Source organism: Artibeus jamaicensis, unplaced genomic scaffold, assembly GCF_021234435.1.
Source record: "Artibeus jamaicensis isolate MK-2021 breed Jamaican fruit bat unplaced genomic scaffold, CSHL_Jam_final contig_264, whole genome shotgun sequence".
Lineage (NCBI taxonomy): Eukaryota > Metazoa > Chordata > Mammalia > Chiroptera > Phyllostomidae > Artibeus > Artibeus jamaicensis.
The window spans coordinates 4,465,513-4,490,508 of NW_026521576.1; the positions used below are offsets into that span (position 1 = coordinate 4,465,513).

The 24,996-nt window shown below is 40.6% G+C and overlaps 1 pseudogene; it reads right to left on the reverse strand.

Annotated features, from left to right (window-relative positions):
• Window positions 1-416: 416 nt before the first annotated feature.
• Window positions 417-1,203, reverse strand: LOC119054450 (transcription factor SOX-2-like; annotated as a pseudogene).
• Between the last annotated feature and the right edge of the window lie 23,793 nt (window positions 1,204-24,996).

Below are 24,996 nucleotides of genomic sequence, written 5' to 3' on the forward strand. Positions count from 1 at the left end.
ATGTCTGCAACTATCCTAAATTTCAGCTGCAGAATCAAAATTCAGCAAGAAACTCTTTCTTGAAAAACATTGGCATATTCTTCATCTTATAATCAATAGGCACTTTGCCACATATATCTCAATAGATACTGTACAAAAATTGCTTGCAAGTATTAAAACATTTTCTTCATTGCTTAAAGATTAACTTTGAATGTTATTGATCTAGGATAAAGGTTTTCTTCTAAGCATCATAGCTTTTTTGTCAGTGTAGATGGGATTGGTGTTTACTTTTGCAGACAGATGTCATTTGCTGTGGCTGATGGCATTTTTGTTTGTTCTGAGAATACCAGGGTTTCTCCATGTTGTTTCTTATTCTCCTCACATTTCTCTCCAGTTCCCTGTCTGGCCTTCATATGGGTGAGAAGGGCAGTGTGCCTTTAATGGCTGGCTATGCCCATCTGGTAGTGCTAGGACATGTGAAGTCTGCTGGGGGTGTTGGGCTCCCACACCTTAGCATCAGGGAGGTACAGGCTGATCATGTTCCTGAGGAGGTCCTGGCCTGGCAGGGCACCCTTGAGTATAAGGAAGAGGTAACCACAGTAGGACTGGAGCTGGCTTTGGACTTGACACTGAGACCATGGAGCCAAGCACCATGCCAGGAGTGCCCTGCAGTGAATAGGACATGCAATAAGTGGGTGAGCTGTTCCTGTAGGTCCATGAGCTGCTCATGGGGTTGTAGCTGCAGGGCGCTCAAGTCTAACAGCACATGGGCTGTATCTGCACTGTGGGCACCAAGCATGCTGGGGCCTAGGTACTGGAGTAGTCCAGATGGTCCTGCATTATGCTATAACTGCCCTTGCTCCTGCCGTTCCTGTGCCAGTAGCTTCCCATGCACTGGCTCATCATGCTGTTGCTGAGGCTGGCACCCAGGTAGACCCCGCTGGCCATGCTGTTGTTGCCAGGAGTAGTAGCCCCTGAGTGGCTTGTACTTATCCTTCTTTGTGAGCATTCAAGTTTTCTTCCAGGCCGTATTTATAATCTGGGTGCTCCTTCAAACGCAGCATTCACAGTCGCTGGCCTCATCCTTGAACTGGTGCTTTTTCACCTCTGACCAGTTTCCACGTGCTCCCAGGTATTTGCTGATCTCCAAATTGTACATCTTCATGTTCTCTTCAGGCACCCTGAGCGCTGCCCAAGGAACCACACCATGAAGGCGGAAGGTGTTCATGGTCTGCCTGACTTGACACAGTGCAGTCTGGGGTGTTCTGGTTGCCGCTGCCACCCTCCCCTCTCCCCTCTCCCCTTTTCCCCTCCCTACTTCCCACTCTTTACTCCAAGTTTGCAGCTGGCTCAGTGGGCTTTTGCTCCATCTCCATCCAGTTGTACCTGCCAGTTCTGTGCACAGCCTTGCTGAGACTAGGAGGGGCTATGGTTGGGGCAGAGGAGGAGGTGGGGCAAGGTGGCAGGGGAAGAGAGAGGTCTCCAAAGTGCAGGGCTCTGCCAGGAAAATCAGAGGAAAAAAGAATAATTTGGGGCAAGGTGCTTCCCACTTCAGCCAAGATGGAGGTGTAGATAGACCCACTGCCTCCTTGCCCAACCAAAATAAGGACAACAAAAATTTAGAAACAAAATAACACCAGAACTGACAGAAAATTGAACTGTATGGAAGTTGGACAGCCAAAGAGCTGCAATAGACACATTCATCCAGACTGGTAGGCAGGGCATAGTCAGGCAGCCCAGAGGAGAGAGGTTGAGGCACAGGAAGTGGTGACACGGGCATGCAAGGCATCCTGGGTGCACAAGATGGCACCAGGCTGACCCTGGGCATCCAGGCAGCAGCTGGCAGACCACGAGCATGGGGTGGCAATGGGCAGACTCAGCTGGGTGGTGATTGAGAAGCTGGGCACCGTGCGCAAGGCATCTGGCTAACCAGGCAGCAGTCCCACATTCCTGTGCAGATAACTGGGGAGCGTGACAGATGGCACAAGCCAGGGTCCTAGCACTGGGAAATAAAGCCTCAAAACACTGACTGAAAATACCTGTGGGGCTTGAGGTGCCAAGAGAGACTCCCAGCCTCATACAAGAGTTCATTGGAGATACCATCAGGGTCCTAGAACTTACATAAACCCACCCACCTGGGAATCAGCACCAAAAGGGCCCAATTTGCTTATGGGAAGTGGGGGAAGTGACTGAAATCTGGCAGAGAGCGAAGCAAGTGCCACTGTTCCCTCTCTGACCTCTCCCCCCACACAGTGTCACAACCCAGCTACTGGGTTGCCCCACCCTGGTGAACACCTAAGGCTCCGCCCCTAACTAGATAACAGGCACCATAAGGCAAAAAAAAAAAAAAGCTAAAAAGGAAGAACATCAAAGCTCCAGAAATAATACAATTAAATGACCAAGAGATAGCCCACCTATCGGATACACCGTTCAAAACACTAGTGATCAGAATGCTCAGAGAATTGGTTGAATTTTGTCACAAATTAGATGAACAAATAAAGGCTACACTAAGTGAAATGAATGGAAATGCACAGAGAACAAATAGTGATGGGAAGGTGTGGGGGCAACCTCTCCGTGAGTCCCCCACCCCGTACCACAGACACACGTGAACGAATAAGAATATGGCCAAGACATGCTGGATCTGTTTGAGGAGGAGGAATGGGCTGTGGCCAGTTTCTCAGGGGAGACAAAGGCCAGCAGTGGCCAGTTTCTCCGAGGAGAAAAAGGCCCCGAGCGCCCTCTTCCATAGCCTTTTATTGGATTGTAATACACAGGAATACTGGATGGCAAGGATCAAACAGTAGATAACATTACAAAGAAATCTGAGGGCTTCAGAGTCTGAGTCAGTGTCTGTCAGGAAGAGAGTTGCAGAAACTTTGGGAGACATACTCATTTCCTCTCAGACCCTTATCATATGAATGAAAGCACTCTTAGCAGAGCAGATTTCACAGGTTTATCAGCAAGTCTTTGTGATGCCAGATTTTTCCCCAGGACAGCTCTAGCAAGGAAAGGAGCTGCAACTCTCCCCATCAGGTATTCAGGCTTAAGGGGATTATAGCCAGGAAGCACTTCTCCCAGAGAACAGGGGGACTCAGGGTTTGTGTGGGGGGGAGTGGTGAGAGTCCATTGCTCTTTGTTGCAGCCTCCCCCCCAGTCCTTCCATGAAGGCGTCCCAAGTGATCGAGTCTGGCTTAGGTTGCCCCCAGCTGTGAGAGGTCTTACCCATCATTGACTTCCGACCAAGCTTTGGGAGCAGGGAGAGGAACTGAGGCAGCATTTGCTACCAGATACAGGCTTTGTCTCCTGTGGATGGCACTCCAAAGGTTGTCTCTTACCCTTAGCCACAAGGGGTAGAGATACAATTTCTAAAATCAGGCAGAGTGGTCTACTACAGGAAGGAAACTGGGACTCAAATAAAAGGTTTAGATCAAAAGGAAGAAAGAAACATTCAACCAGAGCAGAATGAAGAAACAAGAATTCAAAATAATGAGGAGAGGCTTAGGAACCTCCGGGACATATTTAAACATTCCATCATCTGAATTATAGGCGTACCAAAGGGGAAGAGGAATAGCAAGAAATCGAAACTTATTTGAAAAAACAAATGAAGGAGAACTTCCCCAATCTGGCACACACACACACACACACACACACACACACACACACACAAAACTAAGACCTCCAGGAAGTCCAGGAAGCTCAGAGAATCTCAAAGAAGTTGGACCCAAGGAGGAACACACTAAGGCACATCAAAATTACATTACCCAAGATTAAAATGAAGGAGAGAATTCTAGAAGCAGCAAGAGATAAGGGGATAGTCACCTACAAAGGAGTTCCCCTCAGACTGTCAGCTGATTTCTCAAAAGAGACCTTATAGGCAAGAAGGGGCTGGAAAGAAGTATTCCAAAGACAAGGACCTACACCCAAGATTGCTCTATGCAGCAAAGATTTTGTTTAGAATGGAAGGGCAGATAAAGTGCTTCACAGATAAGGTCAAGTTCAAGGAGTTCATTATCACTGAGCCCTTATTTTATGAAATGTTAAAGGGACTTATCTAAGAAAAAGGAGATAAAAAACATGTACAGCAAACTCACAATTATTAACAACCACACCTAAAACAAAAACAGACTAAGGAAACAACTAGAACAGGAACATTACCACTGAAACGAAGATCACATGGAGGGTTAGCAACAGGGGAGTGGGAGGAGTAGAGAGGGGAAAAGGTACAGAGAATAAGTAGCATAGATGGTAGGTAGAAAATAGACAAGGGGAGGACAAGAATAATATGGGAAATGTAAAAGCTAAAGAACTTAAGACACATGGACATGAATTAAAGCGGGGGGGGTGTATGTGGGTGGGAGAGGGTGTGCAGGGTGGAGGGGAATAAGGGGGGGGATGAGACAACTATAATAGCATAATCAATAAAGTATATTTTTATAAAAGGAAGTGCTTTTCGCCCTGGATGGTGTGACTCTGTGGTTGATTGCTGGCCTAGCAATCAATGGATTACTGGTTTGATTTCTAGTCTAGGGCACATGCCTGGGTTGCAGGCTGGATCCCCAGTAGGGGGTGCACAGGAGGCAACCACACATTGATGTTTTGCTCCCTCTCTTTCTCCCTCCCTCCCCCTCTCGGAAAAAAATAAGTACATAAAATTTTTTAAAAATAAATAAATAAAATTCTTTTCTTCTCTCCTGGCCTATCCTCTGCTGATGACTGTTATTATTTTTTGGAAAGATGAAGCCTGGGGCTCTAACATCTTTCCTTTTCTTTCTCCTCTTCTTTCAGTCCTAGTGTCAAAAAGGCAGCAAACTTTTTTCCCCCTTTTTCAAATAGTCTTCTCTGCCTTGACAACTCCTGATGCTTTTAAAAACAAGTTTTAGGAGGCTTTCAAGATGGCGGTGGACTAGGACAGAGAAGATACCAGTTCCTACTACAAAAGAGAGAGAAACCTGTCCGATCGGAGGAGGTGAAACCAGCAAGCCAGCAGTTGCCAAACATATATGAAAATAAGAGACCAGAAACCTCATTGGTCACAGAGGAACCAGATGGTAGGGAGACAGCAGCGGTACCGTAGTCTCTGGGACAGAGCAAAGAGAAACAGCCGGTGCAGAATATGGGAACCAGTGCCCTGTGGCGAGAGCCCAACTGCGCATGGGACAGCCTTCAGCGCCCAGACGGCTCCCTCCCTGGGATTTTTGGGCCGGGGGCCTGCTAAGTGGCCCAAACAGAGGGGAGCAGAGGTGATTTGAGCTTGTGCATAGGTCGGAGGTCTGGCGCCTGGTGGGAACTTTGCTTGGGAGAGTGCTTAACGATGCCTGGGACAGCATTCAGTGCCCAGACGGCTCCCTCCCTGGGATTTTTCTGCCGGGCAGGCTAAGTGGCCCAGGCAAAGAGGTGTGGAAGGAATTTCAGCCTGCACACAATTTGGGGAACTAGTTGCTCCACACGCAGTGTATCTGGGCAAGAGCCTGAGGGTGCCTAGGCCAACCTTCAGCGCCCAGAAAGCACCCTCCCTAGGATTTTGGGGCCCGGACCTGCCAAGAGACCCAATCAGAGGGGAGCAGAGGAGATTTCAGCCTGCACACAGTTCTGGGTCCAAAACCCAGCATGGTGCTGCTCCATCCCTAGGTTTTTTTTTTGGCAGAGGTTGGCCAGGGGACCCAGACAAACACAGGAGCAGAAGGGATACATACCACGCAGCGTGCCATGACGTGCGCACAGAGTTTCTAGGTTGGCGCTCAGTCCTCAGATCGGCTCCCAGCTTCCAGTCCACCCCCCTCAGACTATCTGGAAGCCCCTGGCACTAAGGGGTCCTGGGGAAAGAGCTGAGACCCTCAACCCCCTCCCTTTCTGGCCAAGCAAGGTGGGGTGCCAGGAGAGACTTGTTTGATAGAGTTTGTGGAGACGGTGTGGAGGACAAGGGGCCCCAACCAAGGACTCTGTGGTTGCCAGCCCAGGAGAACTCAGAGGTGCAGCCTGGGGCTCTGAATCCAGTAGACATGGCAGCCTGGTCTGTTTCACACCCAGCTTGGCAGCGAGCCCAGGATTGGGCAGATGGCCTGGGGCTTCCCAACTGAACGGGGGCAGGTCTGTGCTCAATCCCGAGGGAACCAGGCAACTAGGCCAGTGCAGGTGCCTGCAAACACAGCAAACCAGCCTATGGCAGTAACCCCTGGGAGGGGAGCACTGTGAGGAAGTCCTAGTTCCACATTGTAGGGAGCTGTGGAGAGGCGCCAAGTGTCTGGATCCTGAGAGGGGCTGGCTGAAAATATCACAACAATCGACCCTCAGCCAACTGCAACCAGAAAAACCGGTTCAGCTAGTTTCAAGCCAACAAGTGACATGTCCTGTTCTGATGTTGTTTTTGAGACATTATTTTTGTTTGTGCGTTTTTTCTTTCTTGGTTTTTTTTTACTTTACTTTATTTTTATTCTTTCTTTTTTTTAACTTTCTTCCTACTCCATTCCTTTTCTTTATCTTTTTGCTTTTTTAAGGTAATCTGTTATTAATTTTAAATTTTATTAGTGTTTCATCTTTCCATACTTTTGTCCTCTTTTCCCGGATTTTCTGTTTTATTTCTTTTTCTTTTCTTTCTAAATTTATTGCTCTTTCTTCCATTCCCCTACCATTTTTTTCTTTCTTCCCTTTATTTCTTTTCTTGTCATTTCTTTCTTTTACCCACAAGAGTCACAATCAACTTGAAAATATGAAAAGACCAGAGCTGGACCCATAGAAGAGGCCTCCCAATAGTAGACACAGAGAGACAAATTGTACATTGTCGTAGGAGAGAAGCCAAAAGTTGCTTCATATTTGAGTAGGTGGAAGCAGAGAACGACAGAATAACTGAAAGAGACTGCACCACTGAAATTCACAGGCATTCCACCACAAAAGTTCACGCCATAAACCCAGGGTTTCAAAACAGATTAATCTAAGAAGCTGAGGCTAACAAGAAGAGTCTCACAAACAATGGGAAGACAAACAAACAAACCCCAAATGAAAGGAAAGGAGGAATCCTCAGAAAGAATGTTAGATGAAATAGAGGCAAGTCAACTATCAGATTCTGAATACAAAGCACTGGTTATCAGGAAGTTCAAAGAGCTCACAATCAGCTACCAGAAACTACAGGGGAGCTACAATGATCTCACCGCGAACTATATAAACATGAAAAAGGAAATGGAAATTATTAGCAAGTGGCCAAGAGGAAATGAAAAATACAAATTCCGAATTAAAAAACACAGTAGGAAGCATTAAAAATAGGGTAGATGAAGCAGAAGATCGGATTAGTGAATGGGAGGACAAAGTAGAAAGCATCTCACAGAAAGAAGAGGAAAGGGAAAAGAGGCTCAGAAAAAATGAAGAGGGATTAAGAGAAATGCAAGACAATATGAAACGTAATAATATCCGAATAATAGGAATACCAGAAGGAGAAGAAGAAGAAGAACAAGGGATAGAAAACATATTTGAAAGAGTAATGAGAGAAAATTTCTCTAATTTGATAAAAGAAAAAGTCACACAAATCCAGGAAACACACAGAGTCCCATTCAAGAGGAACCCAAGGAGGCCCACTTCAAGACACATCATCATTAAAATGGCAAAATTCCAAGACAAAGAGACAATCTTAAAGGCAACAAAAGAGAAATAACATACAAGGGAGTCCCAATAAGGTTAGCCACTGACTTCTCAATGGAAACACTCCAAGCAAGAAGAGAATGGCAAGAAATATTCCAGGTAATGAGAAACAGAGGCCTACAACCAAGACTACTTTACCCAGCAAGGCTCTCAATCAAGATAGAAGGCCAAATAAAGAGCTTCCAAGACAAAAGAAGTCTAAAAGAATTTTCTGCCACCAAGCCAGCTCTACAAGAAGTACTCAAAGGTCTGCTTTAAGGAAAGGAAGGAAAAGAGACAAACAGAGAGGAACACAGGTACAAAAATGGCAATGAATAAGTACCTATCAATAATAACCTTAAATGTAAATGGATTAAATGCTCCAATCCAGAGACACAGAATAGCGTCATGGATAAGAAAGTATGAACCACACATATGCTGCCTACAAGAGACCCACCTCTGGACAAAACACCATCACAGACTAAAAGTGAAAGGCTGGAAACAAATTTTCCAAGCAAATGGACAAGAAAAAAAAGCTGGGGTAGCAATTCTCATATCAGACAAAATAGACTTCAAAAAAAGAGCCATAAAGAGTGACCCAGAAGGTCAGTTCATAATACTCAAGGAAAGAATCCACCAAGAAGACACTAACATCATAAATATATATGCACCCAACATAGGAGCACCCAAATATATAAAGAAAATCTTAGAGGAATTCAAGAAACATATAGATAGCAACACAATTACAGTGGGGGATTTTAACACCCCACTATCAAAAATGGACAGATCTTCAAAACAAAACATCAACAAAGACATTGCGGCATTAAACAACACCCTTGATGAAATGGACCTAACTGATATATACAGAGCTCTTCACCCAAAAGAAGCTAAATACACATTCTTTTCAAATGCACATGGAACATTCTCAAAGATAGACCACATGATAAGACACAAAACAAGCCTCAACAAATTCAAGAATATTGAAATCATACCAAGCATTTTCTCTGACCACAAGGGACTGAAACTGGAAACCAACCCCAAAGGAGAAAACCCAAAACACCAAAATCATGGAGACTGAATGGTATGCTATTAAACAATGAACGGGCCAAGAATGAAATTAGGGAAGAAATCAAAATGCTTCTGGAAACAAATGAAAATGAACTCACAACAACCCAAAACTTATGGGACACAGTGAAGGCAGTCCTGAGAGGGAAGTTTATAGCAATATAGGCCTACCTAAAGAAGATAGAAACATTTCAAACAAACAACCTAACCCTACACCTGCAAGAACTCAAGGAACAACAACAAAAACAGCCCAAAGCAAGTAGAAGGAAGGAAATAACCAAGATCAGAGCAGAACTAAATGACATACAGACTAAAGCACAATCCTAAGGATCAATGAATCCAGGAGTTGGTTCTTTGAAAAGATACACAAAATAGACAAGCCTTTAAGTAGACTCATCAAGAAAAGAAGAGAGAGGACACAAATAAACACAATCAGAAATGAAAGAGGAGAGATTACAACTGATACCACAGAAATAGAAAGGATTGTAAGAAATTACTATGAAGAACTGTATGCCAAGAAATTTGAGAACCTAGGGGAAACAGACAAATTTCTAGAAAAATAAAATCTTCCAAAACTCAATGAAGAAGCAGAAAACCTGAACAGACCAATAACAGCAAAGGAAATTGAAGCAGTAATCAAAAACTCCCATCAAACAAAAGCCCTGGACCAGATGGCTTCACAGGAGAATTCTACAAAGCATTTAAGGAAGAGCTAACCCCCTTCTTCACAGACTATTCTAAAAAATCCAAAATGATGGAAAACTCCGAAACTCTTTTTACGAAGCCAGCATCATCCTAATTCCAAAAACAGATAGAGACACAAGAATGAAGGAAAACTTCAGGCCAGTATTGCTGATGAACATAGACCCTAAAATCCTCAACAAAATATTGGTAAATTGCATCCAACAATATATCCAAAAGATTATACACCATGATCAAGTGGGATTCATCCCAGGGATGCAAGGGTGGTTCATTATTCACAAATCAGTAAATGTAATACATCACATAAACAAAAGCAAAGACAAAAACCTCATGATCATATCAATAGATGCAGAAAAAGCTTTTCATAAGGTACAACACCCATTTATGATACAAAAAACACTAAGCAAGGTGTGAATACAGGGAGCATTCCTCAAGATAATAAAGGCCACATATGAGAGACCTACAGCAAACATCATACTCAATGGGCAAAACCTCAAATCTTTCTCATTAAGATCAGGGACAACTCAAGGATGTCCACTTTCACCACTTCTATTTAATATAGTACTGGAAGTTTTAGCCACAGATATCAGACAAGAAAAGGAAATAAAATGTATCCAAATTGGAAAGGAGGATACAAAACTGTCATTGTTTGCAGATGACATGATAGTGTATATGGAAAACCCTATAGACTCTACTCAAAAACCGCTCAAACACAAATAAATGAATTTGGTAAAACAGCAGGTTACAAAGTCAATATCCAGAAATCAAAGGCATTTTTATATACTAACAATAAATCAGCAAAAGCAGAAATTTTAAAAAATCCCATTTGTTATAGCAAAAAAAATATTTGGGAATAATCCTAATCAAGGAGGTAAAAGACATGTATGCAGAAAACTACACAAGAGTGAAGAAAGAAATCAAGGAAGACACAAATAAATGGAAACATATACCTTGTTCATGGATTGGAAGAATTAACATCATTAAAATGTCCATACTACCCAAAGCAATATACACCTTCAATGCAATACCCATTAAAGTACCAGTGGCATATTTCACAGACATAGAACAAACACTTCAAAAATTTATATGGAATCATAAACGACCCCGAATAGCAGCTGCTCTTTTGAGAAAGAAGAACAAAATAGGAGGGATCACAATACCTGATATCAAATTGTAATACAAGGACCCTGTAATCAAAACAGCCTGGTACTGGCATAAAAACAGAGAAATAGACCAGTGGAACAGAACAGAGAGCCCCAAAATCAACCCAACTGTCTACCATCAATTAATATTCAACTAAGGGGGCAGTAACATAAAATGGACTAAAAATAGCCTCTTCAACTAATGGTTTGGGAGAACTGGAGCTACATCCAAAAAAATGAAACTTGAGCATAGACTTACACCATACACCAAAATAAATTCAAGGTGGATAAAAGACTTAAATATAAGCTGTGAAACAATTAAAATCCTAGAGGAGAATATTGGCAAGAAAATCTCAGATATTTTACACAGTACCGTTTTTACTGATACGTCTCCTAGAACAAGGGACATAAAGGAAAGAATAAACAAATGGGATCTCATCAAAATAAAAAGCTTCTGCCTGGCTAAAGAAAATGGCATTAAATTAACAAGACAACCAACTGTATGGGAAAACATAATTGCCAATGATACCTCAGACAAAGTTTTATCTCCAAAATATACAAAGAACTCACATGACTGCACTCTAAGAAGACAACTAACCCAGTTAAAAAATGGGAAAAGGACTTGAACAGACACTTCTCCAAGGAGGACATACAGAAGATCCAGAGACACAGGAAAAGAATCTCAATATTGCTAGCCATCAGAGAGATGCAAATTAAAACCACAATGATGGAGAGGTTTTGGGGAAAAGGGGTCCTTAGTTCACTGTTGGTGGGATCGCAGACTGGTGCAAGCACTATGGAAAACAGTATGGAATTTTCTCAGAAAACTAAAAATGGGCTTGCCTTTTGACCCATTATTCCACTGCTGGGATTATATCCTAAAAACCCTAAAACACCAATCTGAAAGAACCTATGCACCCCAATGTTCATAGTAGCACAATTTACAATAGCCAAGAGTTGGAAGCAGCCTAGGTGCCCATCAGTAAATGAGTGGATCCAAAAACTACGGTACATTTGCACAATGGAATTCTACATTAGAGAAAGGAGGAACGAGATACTACCCTTTGCAACAGCATGGATGGAACTGGAAAGCATTATGCTGGGTGAAATAAGGCAGGCCGTGAAAGACAAATACCATATGATCTCACCTTTAACAGTAACCTAAACAACAAAACAAACAAGCAAGGAAAATATAACCAAAGACACTGAAATAGAGAACAGGTTGACAGTGACCAGAGGGGAGAGGGGAGGGTATACCAGGGGGAAAGGGGAAGGATTTACAGGAACTAGTATAAAGGGCACATGGACAAAAACTATGGGGGGTGGATATGGGAGGGAGGTGGGGAGTACTGGGGGGGTGGGCTGGGATGGGAGTAAAAAACAGAAAACTGTACTTGAACCATAATTAAATAAAAATTTTAAAAAGCTATGGTACATATATGCAATGGAATATTACTTGCTCATAAATAAGAATAAAATCTTACCATTTGAGACAGCACGGATAGATCTACAGGTTATTGTGCTACTGAAATAAGTCAGTCAGTGAAAGACAAATACCATATATCATTGGGGACCACTCTTTCTGGTTTCAGGAATTCTAACTATCCCCCATGGCTAAGGATGGGTGAGCAACCTCTGCAATGGGAGTCACAGGAGACAAAGCTTGTCTCTAGCAGCAAGCGGTGCTTCTGCTTCTTCCCCTGCCCCCAAAGTATGGTTGATGTCCATGACCAGTGAGACTCCTCACATAAAGAGGGGCAATCTCAGCCAAACATGATCACTCGGGAGGCCATCATGGACGGACAAGAGGGGCTGCGACAAAGAAGGAGTGATGGACCCTCATCCCCCAGGTGTTGTGACATAGCTAGAGTCCCCATTCCATTTGGGAGAAGCGCTTCCTGGCTCTAATCCACTTAAGCCTTAAAAACTGGTGATGGGAGACAGTGTAGCTCCTTGCCTTGCTAGAGTGGTATCTGGGGTAAATCAGGCATAGGAAAGAATATGTAGAAATCCTATGAAACCTGCTCTGTTTAGAATGCTCTTATCTAAATGATAAAGGTCCAAGCAAGAAGTTGGTTCCTCAAAGTTTTATGGCTCTGTTAGCTATCTGACCCTGACTGAGAATAAGCCTTCATGGTTCTTTGAATGCTCTCTATTGTTTGATCCTTAGCTGTATTCTTGTGAAAATTAACCCAATAAAAGCCCCTTGAGGAAGGGGCTCTTGGCCCTTCCTCTTTGAGGGATCAGCCATCTTTCCTCCCCAAGAAGATCATGTCTTGGCAATTTTACTTTCATCCATGGCAGATGGAGGGACTTTGTAGGCAAAGTTGCCCCCACAATATATTTCATGTATATGTAGAATTTAAAGAACAAAATAAATTAATAAACAAAATAGAAGCAGATTCAGTGACATAGATATTGCACTGGTAATCACCATGGGGGAGGGAGTTGGAGGGAAGGGATGAAATATATAAACAAATTAGAAGTGCAAGTTGGTAGTTGCAGGTAAAATACAGCACAGGGAACATAGTCAATAATACAATAACTATGTATGGTGCCCAGTGGATACTGGAAATATCAGAGGGAACACTTTGTAAAGTATCAGGATATGATAGTCTAATCACTATGCTATACACCTGAAACCAATATAAAATAATACTGAGAGTAAACTGTACTAAAAAAAAATTTATGAAGTTTTTTTAAATGTATATTTATAGGGGAAAGGAAGGCGAGATGGAGAGGAACATCAGTGTGTGGTTGCCTCTCATGCATTCTCTGCTGGGGACTGGCCCGCAACCCAGGTATGTGCCCGGATGGGAAATCAAATCATGATCCCCTGGTTTGCAGGCCTACACTCAACCCACTGAGCCACACCAGCCAGGGCTGAAAATTTTTTTAATAAATAAATTTAAAATGGTAAGTAAAAAAATAAATAAAACAGCTTTTTAAAGAGATGACTTTTGTTATGGTTAATCCTTACATGCCGAAACACTTGATTGAAAGCAATGCCTCAGAAATGATCAGTCATGTAACTTTGGGCATGATAATTAAAAACACACTCAGTTTTAGTTACTTCCTCTAGTAAATTTCAGAGAATATCCAACATATATGTAAATATGTCATCATGATAGCAAAAAATAATAGCCATAATGAAGGCAGAAAATAGTGTCAATCAACAAGTTATATATATGCTATCTTAATAATAATCAAGAATATTCAAACTAAAACCATGTAATATAATTTTTTTATTCAGAAAATGAGCCAGATTTTAAAAGTCTAATAATAGCAGGATTTGACTTGGATGTTAGAGAAACTTTCACACACTGCCCTTTTGAAAGTCAATTAAGCAAATATGAAAATTGAAAATGTGCATATTTTACTCTCCAGAAATTGCATTTCTAAATATCTACTCCAGAAAAATTATTTTTCTTAAATGAGACATGACAATATGTACACTCTTGTCAAAATATTAATTTTATAGTAGTGCAACAAATAAAATGCTTAATACCCAGGCAGTGTTAAAAGAAATTTCCTTTCAAAGAATCATGCTACCTTGCCGATTAATATTGCTGCCAAGAATCCAGCCTGATAGCAAAGAGATGCAGAAAAGAACCAGACACACAATGTGGTGTTGAGTTGTAAGCAATTTGACAAACAACTTGAGGCTTATATTCACCATCAAAATTATCAGATAATAATTTCATTATCCCCAAATTTCCACTCTTTCCCACTCCCAACCATTGTCAATCACTGACCTCTCCAACCCTTTAGTTTTTGCCTTTTTTCAAAATGTCATATAAATGCTGGCTTCGTAAAAGGAGTTAGGGAGTTTTCCATCCTTTTGGATTTTTTGGAATAGTCTGTGAAGAATGGGGGTTAGCTCTTCCTTAAATGCTTTGTAGAATTCTCCTGTGAATCCATCTGGTCCAGGGCTTTTGTGTGATGGGAGTTTTTTGATTACTGCTTCAATTTCTTTTGCTGTTATTGGTCTATTCAGGTGTTCTACTTCTTTTTCATTGAGTTTTGGGAGATTATATTTTTCTAGAAATGTGTCCATTTCCCCTAGGTTCTCAAATTTCTTGGCATACAGTTCTTCATAGTAATTTCTTACAATCCTCTCTATTTCTGTGGTATCAGTTGTAATCTCTCCTCTTTCATTTCTGATTGTGTTTATTTGTGTCCGTTCCCTTCTTTTCTTGATGAGCCTACTTAAAGGCTTGTCTATTTTGTTTATTTTTTCAAAGAACCAACTCCTGGATTCATTGATCTTTAGAATTGTACTTTTAGTCTCTATGTCATTTAGTTCTGCTCTGATCTTGGTTATTTCCTTCCTTCTACTTGCTTTGGGCTGTTTTTGTTGTTGTTCCTCGAGTTCTTGTAGGCGTAGAGTAAGTTCATTTGTTTGAAATGTTTCTGTTTTCTTTAGGTAGGTCTGTATTGCTATAAACTTCCCTTACACGACTCCACTCTAGGAAGACATCGAACCCAATTAAAAAATGGGAAAAGGACTTGAACAGACACTTCTCTAAAGAGGACATACAGAACATCCAGAGACACATGAAGAGATGCTCAATATCGTTAGCTATCAGAGAGATGCAAATTAAAACCACAATGAGATACCACTTTACACCAGTCAGGATGGCTATAATAGACAAAGCAACAAACAACAAATGTTGGAGAGGGTGTGGGGAAAAGGGGACCTTAGTTCACTGTTGGTGGGATTGTAGACTGGTACAACCATTATGGAAAACAGTATGGAATTTTCTCAGAAAAATAAAAATTGACCTGCCTTTTGACCCAGCAATTCCACTGCTAGGATTATAGCCCAAGAATCCTAAAACATCAATTTCAAAGAACCTATGCACCACAATGTTCATAGCAGCACAATTTACAATAGCCAAGAGTTGGAAGCAACCTAGGTGCCCATCAGTAAATGAATGGATCCAAAAATTGTGGTACATATACACCATGGAATTTTATGCAGCAGAGAGAAAGAAGGAGCTACTACCTTTTGCAACAACATGGATGGAACTGGAAAGCATTATGCTGAGTGAAATAGGCCAGGCATTGAAGGACAAATACCATATGATCTCACCTTTGACAGGAAGCTAAAGAATAAAACAAACAAGCAAACAGAATAAAAACAAAGACGCTGAAATAGAGAACAAGTGGGCAGCGACCAGAGGGGAGAGGGAAGGGAACTTAAGGGGAAAAAGGGGGAGGGAGTTTGAGGAACAAGTATGAATGACACAGAGATGAGGACTGGGGGGGGGGGGGGGGGGGAACGGGAGGGAGGGGGGAGACCGGGCGGGGGGGGAAGAGGAAAAAAAAATGTACTTGAAAAGTAACCAAATAAAAAAAAAAAAAAACCAAAATGTCATATAAATGGAATTCTATGGCATGTAAGTTTTTTGGTTTGCCTTCTTTCATTTATCAAATACTTTCAAGGTTCAACCATGTTGCTGGTAAACCAACATTATCTGTTCATTTTTATGGCTAAGTAGTATTCTATTATACGGATGTACCATATTGGTTTATCTACTCACTCACTGAAAGACATTTGTTTTTAAAAATATTTAATGATTATAAATAAAGCTGTTATAAATATTTATGTAAAACATGACAGAGTACATCCAGACACATTAAGTATTTTGTTGTGGCGAAGTCTAGTAAACTATAATTCTGAAGTTGGTTTGTACAATTAGGTGCAGTAATACACTATTTAAAAGGACTCAAAGAAAAAGAGGTCAAAAAGTAAAAAATAATGTGGGTGCAGATAAGTAGTAAATGAACCCTTCCATAAACTTTCCTACTACTATTGACTTTGATTTTAAAAAGAACTTTGCAGGGGGTGGGTTGGGCTGGGTAGAGGAAAGGAAAGGGGGGAAAACTGGTACAACTGTAATAAAGAAACAATAAAATACTTAATAAAAATAAAATGAATTTTGCTTACTCATCTCTTATGTATACATATTTTTTCTGTATTAAAATTGGCACTGGCAAGATTTTTTAAGAGATACTCAAGTTTATTGAAGCCTGAGGGAAATCAAGGCACCAATGAGTAAAAAAAATAGATCTTTGGTATAAGAAAAAGAATAGTGGCTTCACTGTAAATTTTTATTTGGTTTTCAAGAAAAGTAATAAATTTGAGTTAAAAGATAATCTGTGTTAATAAATTCTCCTTTTTTGTTATCAAGGGGAGAAAAATAATTTTTCTCAGTGTATTAATAGGATTTACCTCAGCATAACTATTGTAAGTACCAAGGAAGCTTTCACCTTTTAAAGTGGCTCTAGTGGCATTACCGATTGTGAAATACTCAGTAAGAAAAGAGTGAGTGAAGAAGAAAGGCTAGATTTAAAGACTGGATGTGGACAGTGGGAGAGGTCTTTGGACAATTAGAGAGCAGAGGAAGGTATGTGGTCCTAAGAGACAGGGAACAAATGTAGAAGAGAGAACAAGAAAATAATGTGGAAGGACAACAGGATAAACTGCCCACAGCAGGTGTATTTAAGGCCTGATTCAACTAGATGCCCCTGAAATTGCCTCGTTTATTTCCAAGATGGGATGCTGTGTTTTTCACATATTATTAGTACTGCAAGCTTCTGTCTTTCCAGATCTACCCAACCTTTCCATTCAAATATTACCATTCCTGTCTCTTTAGTAAACTTAATGCCCACTCAACTTCTCAGTCCTCCAGTGGTGGGGCTGAAAATTGGAAGGAAGAGAAAGGGCGAAGGAAGAAGAGAGAATATACTTCTACAGCCACTTAATTTGGAAAAATGTGCCACAACCTGGTCTCATATTTTTCCTTTCTTATTTTTTGCCCCTCTATCTCTCCTCTCTCCTTTTTTATCTTTAGATGCAATGGCTTGATTTCCTTATTTTGGTTTGGTAGAGGCCTAAACAACCAATTTGTCCTGCTTTCTAATGATTGTCACAGAGTCCCTCCTTCGGAATGTTTTCAATGTATTTAGAATAGTTTTGCTATTTGTGGAGATTTACAGAAAATGTCCTTCTGAGAACCACTTCTGTAACAAAAGCTTCAGTGAAACATGTTTAATGCTGTGATTTGTCGACTCTTGCCCCAACATGGATGACCAGAGAACCTGTGGACCAGTGAAGTCAGCTGCAGTATGGAAGCATTCCACTTTGAAAGCCTTAGTAGATCTCACAAGGAGCCTACAGCTTGTACTGTCTGGACCTGAGTACGTTCAGAAACTTTGTCAAAACTGGGCATTCGCTGAGATTTAGGATTTGTGGGCAAAGAGAGGTGAAGATTTTGAAGTGAGTCTCCATAAGCAGACTCTTCTCTAATTGGCAAGCTGTTTGGGAGTTGAGCAAATTGTTGCTGTAAAACAAGAGTTATTTGAGTAGGTAAACTGCTTTGTAAAATTTTCCTGAAAAAAAAAAAACCCAAGAAATTGATTTGGAGTTTTATATTTCTGAACCAGTATTTCCCTGAGAAAATGTAAATTTGTGTTGACAAAAGTGATCTTAATTCTCATATTGTTATTTTCACAAATGCATTTGGATGGAATGTATGTTTCAGTGCACTAGTGACATGGAAAACATATGTGGCTCTTCTTAGTGTCTGTTAAGTACATTAGAGGGGAGAACTTCTTGCCACAGCAATGACTCCTTAGCCCCATGAAATTTAACCCATGAAATGGCCAAAAAGGAAACTTAATGGTATTTTTTTCAGTGATGCATTGGGCTTTACTTCAGAAAGATCAAGAAGAACCTCAAAAACTTGTATATCATCATCATCATCACCATCATAGGCTCTGAGATGGGAGTTTAAACTATGTTTAATTCCTTTTGATAGTTTTCCAGTATATATGTATGCATTTTCAGTGATGCATAAAAGCAGATATTGAAGCATAAGCTACAGAATACTGTGATTGATTAGATGAGGTCATCTACAAAGGAATTCACTAACCTCATGTCACCAAACTATTCATCCTGAATAACCATGTGAACTCGATACCAAGAAAAAGAGTGTTCTACTTCCTTTCTTTAGACACTTGTACAATACTCAAGCTGAATTTTTTTAAAACTTTATCACTAGTCATTATGGAAATACAAGTCAGAACCACAATAAGATATAAACTCACAACCACTAGGAGTGTTAGACAGACTGTGGAGTAAAGGGAACACTTGTTCTGTTGGTGGGAATGTAAATTGTTATAGTCACTGTGAAAAACAGTATGAAGTTTCCTTAAAAATTAAGAATAAAACTACTCTATGACCTAGTGATTCTATCTCTAGGTATATATTCAAAGGAAACAAAATCACTTCATTAAAGAGCTATCTGCAATACCATGCTCACTGCAACATTACTCACAATAGCCAAGACCTGAAAACAACCTAATTATCTACCAATGGATAAGCAGGTAAAAAGATAAAGAAAATATCATAAGTATACACATACATATTTGGTATGTTGTATATTTTATATATATAAAATGAAGGGTTATTGCCCTAGCTGAGTAGTTATGTTGGTTTAGTGTTGTCCCATACATGAAAAAATTGTGGGTTCCACCCTCAGTCAGAGCACAGCCCTAGGTTGTGGGTTTAATCTCCAGTCGGCATGTGCGGAGGCAACTGATTGATGTTTCTCACATCTTTCTCACTCTCTCTTCCTCTCTCTCTAAAAATCAATAAACATATCCTTGAGTGAGGACAAAAAATAAATAAATAAAATACAATAGAATGCTATTCAGCCATTTTAAAAAGCCATTTGCAGCAAACTTGAGGGCATTATGCTAAGTAAAATAAGTCAGAGAGAGAAAGACAAATACCGCATGATCTCACTTGTTTGTGGAATCAAACAAAAACTTCATTGAAAAAGTGATGGTTACCAGACGTGGCAGTTGTGGGGTGAGAGACTTGGATGAAGGTGGTCAAAAGATGCAAACTTCCAGCTATAAGATAAAAAAGTACTAAGGATTTAATGTACAACTTGGTGACCACTGTCATTATTGCTGTATAGTAATTTGAAAGTTGCTAACAGAGTAGATTCTGAAAGTTCTCATTACAAGGAAAAAACTTTTTCCTCTAAGTTTTTCTTTTTCTTTCTTTTCTTTTTTTTTGGTATCTATATGAGTTGGTAGATGTTAACTAAACAGTGTTGTAATCATTTCACAATATATGTAAATAAAGTCATTATGTTGCACACCTTAAATTTATACAGTTTGTATGTCAATTATATCTCAATAAAACAGAAAGAAAAATACTTCACAATGTTGCTTTCACATATATGTATAAGTACACTTTCTAGGTCCAATTAATCATTTTAATTAGATAATTAAAATATCATTAAGTCATAATATATGACTTCATTATGATATTCTTTTTAAAAATATTTTATTTATTTATTTTAAGAGAGAGGGGAAGGGAAGGAGAGAGGAAGAGAAATATCAATGTGTGGTAGCCTTTCATGTGTCCCCCACTGGGAACTGGCCTGCAACCTAGGCATGTGCCCTGACTGGGAATCGAACCTCGATCCTTTGCTTCACAGGCCTGCACTCAATCCACTGAGCTACACCAGCCAGGACTGATATTATTTTAATATATCTTATTGATTATGCCATTACAGCATAATCAAAAGAACAGTTGTTCTATTTCCCCCCTTCATTCCCCTCCACCCTGCACATCCCTCCTCCACCATTCCCCCCCTTTAGTTTAGGTCCATGTGTCTCAAGTTCTTTAGATTCTATATTTCCCCTACTATTCTTGCCCTCCCCCTATCTATTTTCTGCCTACTATCTATGCTGCTTATTTTCTGTACCTTCTTTCTCCTCCTCCCACTCCCCTAATGCTACCCCTCCATGTGATCTTCATTTCTATGGTTCTGCTCCTGATCTAGTTGTCCTCTTAGTTTGCTTTTGTTTTAGGTGTGGTTGTTAATAACTGTGAGTTTGCCGGCCTTTCACTGTTCATATTTTTTTATCTTCTTTTTCTTAGGTAAGTCCCTTTAACATTTCATATAATAAGGGCTTGGTGATGATGAACTCCTTGAGTTTAATCTTATCCGAAAAGCACTTTAACTGTCCTTCCATTCTAAATGAAAGTTTTCCTGGATAGATCAATCTTGGTTGTAGGTCTTTGGATTTCATGACTTGGAATACCTCTTTCCAGCTCCTTCTTGCCTGTAAGGTCTCTTTTGAGAAATCCACTGACAGTATGATGGGAACTCCATTGTAGGTGACTGTCTCCTTATCTCTTGCTGCTTCTAGGATTCTCTCCTTCATTTTAATCTTGGCTAATATAATTATGATGTGCCTTGGTGTGTTCCTTCTTGGGTCCAACTTCTTTGGGACTCTCTGAGCTTCCTGGATTTCCTGGAAGTCTATTGCCTTTGCCAGATTGGGGAAGTTTTCTTTTATTATTTGTTCAAATAAGATTTCCACTTGTTCTTTCTCTTCCCCTTCTGGTACCCCTATAATTTGGATGTTGGAGCGTTTAAAGATGTCCTGGAGGTTCCTAAGCCTCTTCTCATTTTTTTGAATTCTTGTTTCTTCATATTTTTCTGTTTGGTCATTTTTTTCTTCCTTCTGGTCCACACCCTTGATTTGAGTCTCAGTTTCCTTTCCATCACTATTGCTTTCCTGGGCATTTCCCTTCACTTCAATTAGTATAGCCTTCATATGTTCCTCTAATTTGTGACTAAAATCAACCAGTTCTGTGAGCATCCTGCTCACCAGTGTTTAGAACTGTGCATCTGAGAGGTTGGCAATTTCTTGTTCACTTAGATTTATTGGCTCTGGGCTCTGAGTCATTCTTGAGACATGTTTTCATCTGTTTGCGCCAGTTATGTATGAGGAGAGGAGCCTTAGGTGTTCACCAGGGCTGGGCCTCCCAGGTCGCTGGGTTGTGATGCTGTATGTGGGGGCGGGGTCAGTGAGTAGTCTCCTCTGCTGCTTCCCGCCACTGGGGCCAGTGAGGTCTGTCTCACTGCTAACTCCTTCACCTGGTTTATCTGGGCACAAATGTGTGACTGAGATCAGCCTGCCAACTTGCACCCTCAGTGGGTCCACCAGTTGCTACTCCACACCTGGGATTCATTCTTGGCTGCCTGCATGCCTAGGTCTCATGCCTGGGTCATTCTGGTGGATCTTTCCTGCCCAACCCCACTCCGCTGCTGGCTCTGCCCCTCTTACCAGTCTGGCTGATTGTTTCATTGTTGTTGGACTTCAGTATAGTTCAATTTTCTGTGGTTTGGCTGTGTATTTTGTTGTTAAAACTTTGTTGTTTTTAAACTTGGTTGTGCAAAAAGGCACAATGTTTTCACCTATGCCTCCATCTTGGTGGAAGTCCTCTTCATTATGATATTCTTAATACAAACTCTTCTTTTGAGTGAAGACCAGTGCTGATGTCATGTCTATTCACTCACCTTCTGGGTAAGGTGGAAATATTATAACTGTGTTATGTGTCTTATTAAATTTCAAAGTGCTTCTTCTTTTCTTCTTTTTCTGTTGCAGGTTCCCTTCTTGTTACATCTCATTTATTAATTTACAAGGTAAAATAAGTTCATATGGCAATTCTATCTGTAACCATGGTTTTGCACACAAACAAAATGACATCTATCATGCATTGAATCTTCTAGCATTAGTTTGTGACATTTGAATTCCAAAATTCCATAGCCTGAAGCTTTTATACTCAATGCTCATTGAAATCAGATGAGAATTTAGGGTAGTCTGGTAAGATTTGGCTTCTCAACTGTCTTTGCCTGGTCTCTGGGGGTCTCTCTTCTGTAGCTGCTGTCAGAGCCCCATGCCCCCCACCCCAGTTCTGTTCTCTGTTGGGTTGGATGGTGAGAAGAAGCTCCTCTAGTTACTCTGCACTTACATTTTATTGTTTAATTGATATTTCCCCTGCTACAGACTCTTCTCAATGGTACAATTCATTACTCATTTATTCTTTAATCTGTCCAATATTTACTGAACACTTAATCTGTGCAAGACAGTATATTTAATGTTGGGCACACAAGGCAAGTAAAGTAGTCCCACCTCTCTTCTGCCCTCCAAAGGGCTTAGTCTAGTGAGAGAAGACAGCTACTTGAATACACAGTGGCCAACCAGACTCATTGTGACAGGGGAAAAATACCAGAAGTGGGAAGAACATAGAGCAGGAGCTACCTGATCTAGCCAGTTTTTTATTTTTATTTTTTGGGGAGGGGGGTGGTCAAGAAGGAGATGTAAAGGGGAAGGAGAAATGGATGGAGGCACTCTCCCCAGGTAGCCCCAAGAACAATAAATTCTAAAAGCTTGGTTCAGTTTGGCTCAGCAGGTGCAGCAGCAATCCAGAGTCATATGCCATGACAGGAGAAGCCCAGTGTCAGCACATGGCTCCTGAAGTCCCTTGTTCTTCCTGGTGATCACTATTCTCCAAGCCACCCCACAGAGCTAGGGTAGATACTCCATCCAGGTAGCTGCTTCACTGATGTCTCTTGTTTGGCCAGTGCTGGCAGTGGTCGCCATGCATCACTTGTGGGGACAGCATTGCCTATTTTCTAGCAGCCACATTTCCAGGCAGGAGCCACCTTGTATGATCAACATATTAGGCAATCCTCCAAGAGAAAGAACCTAAAAATCCTGTTTATTCACATTAACAAAAACTTCCTCTACAAGTTTTATCATTTTCTAGAGGATTTCCCACACAATACTACATTCCATGAAGTTATTTAAGTCAGAAAGTTAAAGGCACTTATTTTCATTCTGAACTCCTTGTTAGCTGCAAAAGCTAGTCATTCATAGTAAAAGGTAGGTTTGTTGAGCAGGATAGTTAGCAAACTAAGGCAACTAGGAGGAAGGATACATGTCTAACTGGTTGTCTCAGCAGTCCTGAGCCTGGTCAGATATGATTGCCTGGTTCTCCAAACATCACAAGCAGGAATAGCACAGGAGGAAGAGAGTCCTTGAGACTCTGCACTGGGAAAGGGAGCCTCTGTAGCAGTTTTACTAACAAGAAAAAGAGGCTTTACTAGCTGAGAAAGAAAGCCTTTGTAGATGTACATTATTCCTAAAGTTTAGAAGGGGAAGAAGAAGGGGTACCTAGAAGCTGATTAAAGTATATAATCCTTGAACTCCAAGAGTCGGCACATCCAGATTAGCTGAGGATCCATTTGTAGCCTCAGCTCAAGTGCATAAAATAAACTTACTAACAACTTTATTTCCTCTGTTTGTGGGACATTTACGACTAGCTGGGTGCCTGCTTGCAGCTTTGGACCTGTATGTTTTTCATGAATAAACTTGCTATCTTATTTCCCCATATACATGATTGTCTGTCAGTTGAATTAATCTTTTGTGAGTGAGATAAGAACCAAAGAACAAGCTCAGGGGAAGAGCGCCCTGCTCAGGTCTCTTCCTGGTAACAGGTTTGCTTACTCATTTTCAACTGTGGTAGCAATCCCTAAAAACTCTTTTCTAAATTAATTATTTCCAAAAGACATTCATTATTTTAACAATCAATGTAAACATCCAAAACATAGCTAAGAGTGTGTATTTGAGTGGGCATCATGCCATTAAGCTATATGATAGAAGTGTAGACTACTTAGATTGCCTTAGGATGGGTCAGATCCAGAGCATGGGTTAAACACCCATTAACTGAGATGCTAAATCAATGAGAGATTGCATAGTTTTTGCAAGGTACTTTTATTTACCTGTAGTAAATTAAGAAGACAGGAGAGTCATATAAAAAGCTCTGTCTCACCCTGGCTGGTGTAGCTTAGTGGATTGAGTGTGGGCCTGTGAACCAGGGGATCATGGTTTGATTCCCAGTCAGTGCACATGCCTGGGTTGCAGGTCAGTTCCCAGCAGGAGATGAATGAGAGGCAACCATACATTGATATTCTCTCCCTCTCTCCTTCCCTTCCCCTCTAAAGATAAATAAATAAAATCTAAAAAAAAAAAAGCTTTGCCTCCTGAAAGGAGGTTTAGCTATTACTTATATACACTATTTGGTTAATTACATGTTGATTTCTTCTTTGCAGTTGGCTACATTTGTCCCATTGAGTTCCTGTCAAACTCATCCCGTTTATAGCTGGTGTGAAAAATACTGTGCTACATTTTAACTTTTAGCAAAAATAAAATTTAGTAACAATATTTAAAATTGCCCAGACTTTGAAACCCTTCTTCTATCTGACAGAAGTGCCTCCTTAACAGACAGAATGGCACATGCACACAAACAACAAAGCAGAAGTTCAGGTCCTCTAACACAAGAAAGAAAATATGCTTAAGATGGTAATTATGCTTTATCATAAGACTCCCCCCTAACTTCTTTAAAGTATATATTTTGGAAATGAAAACCAGAAAAAATAGTAATTGAGACAAGATTTTTCTTTATATTAAATTTTATAGGAAGGGTTTGTGTAGAACTGAACAGTAGAAAATGATCATCAAAGCAGCTTGGTAAATATCAATAAAACATTTTTAAATTGTTTGTTTTTCAATGTTTCTTTGAGACACTTCTTTTCTTTCTCTTGGGTGTGCTTAGTCA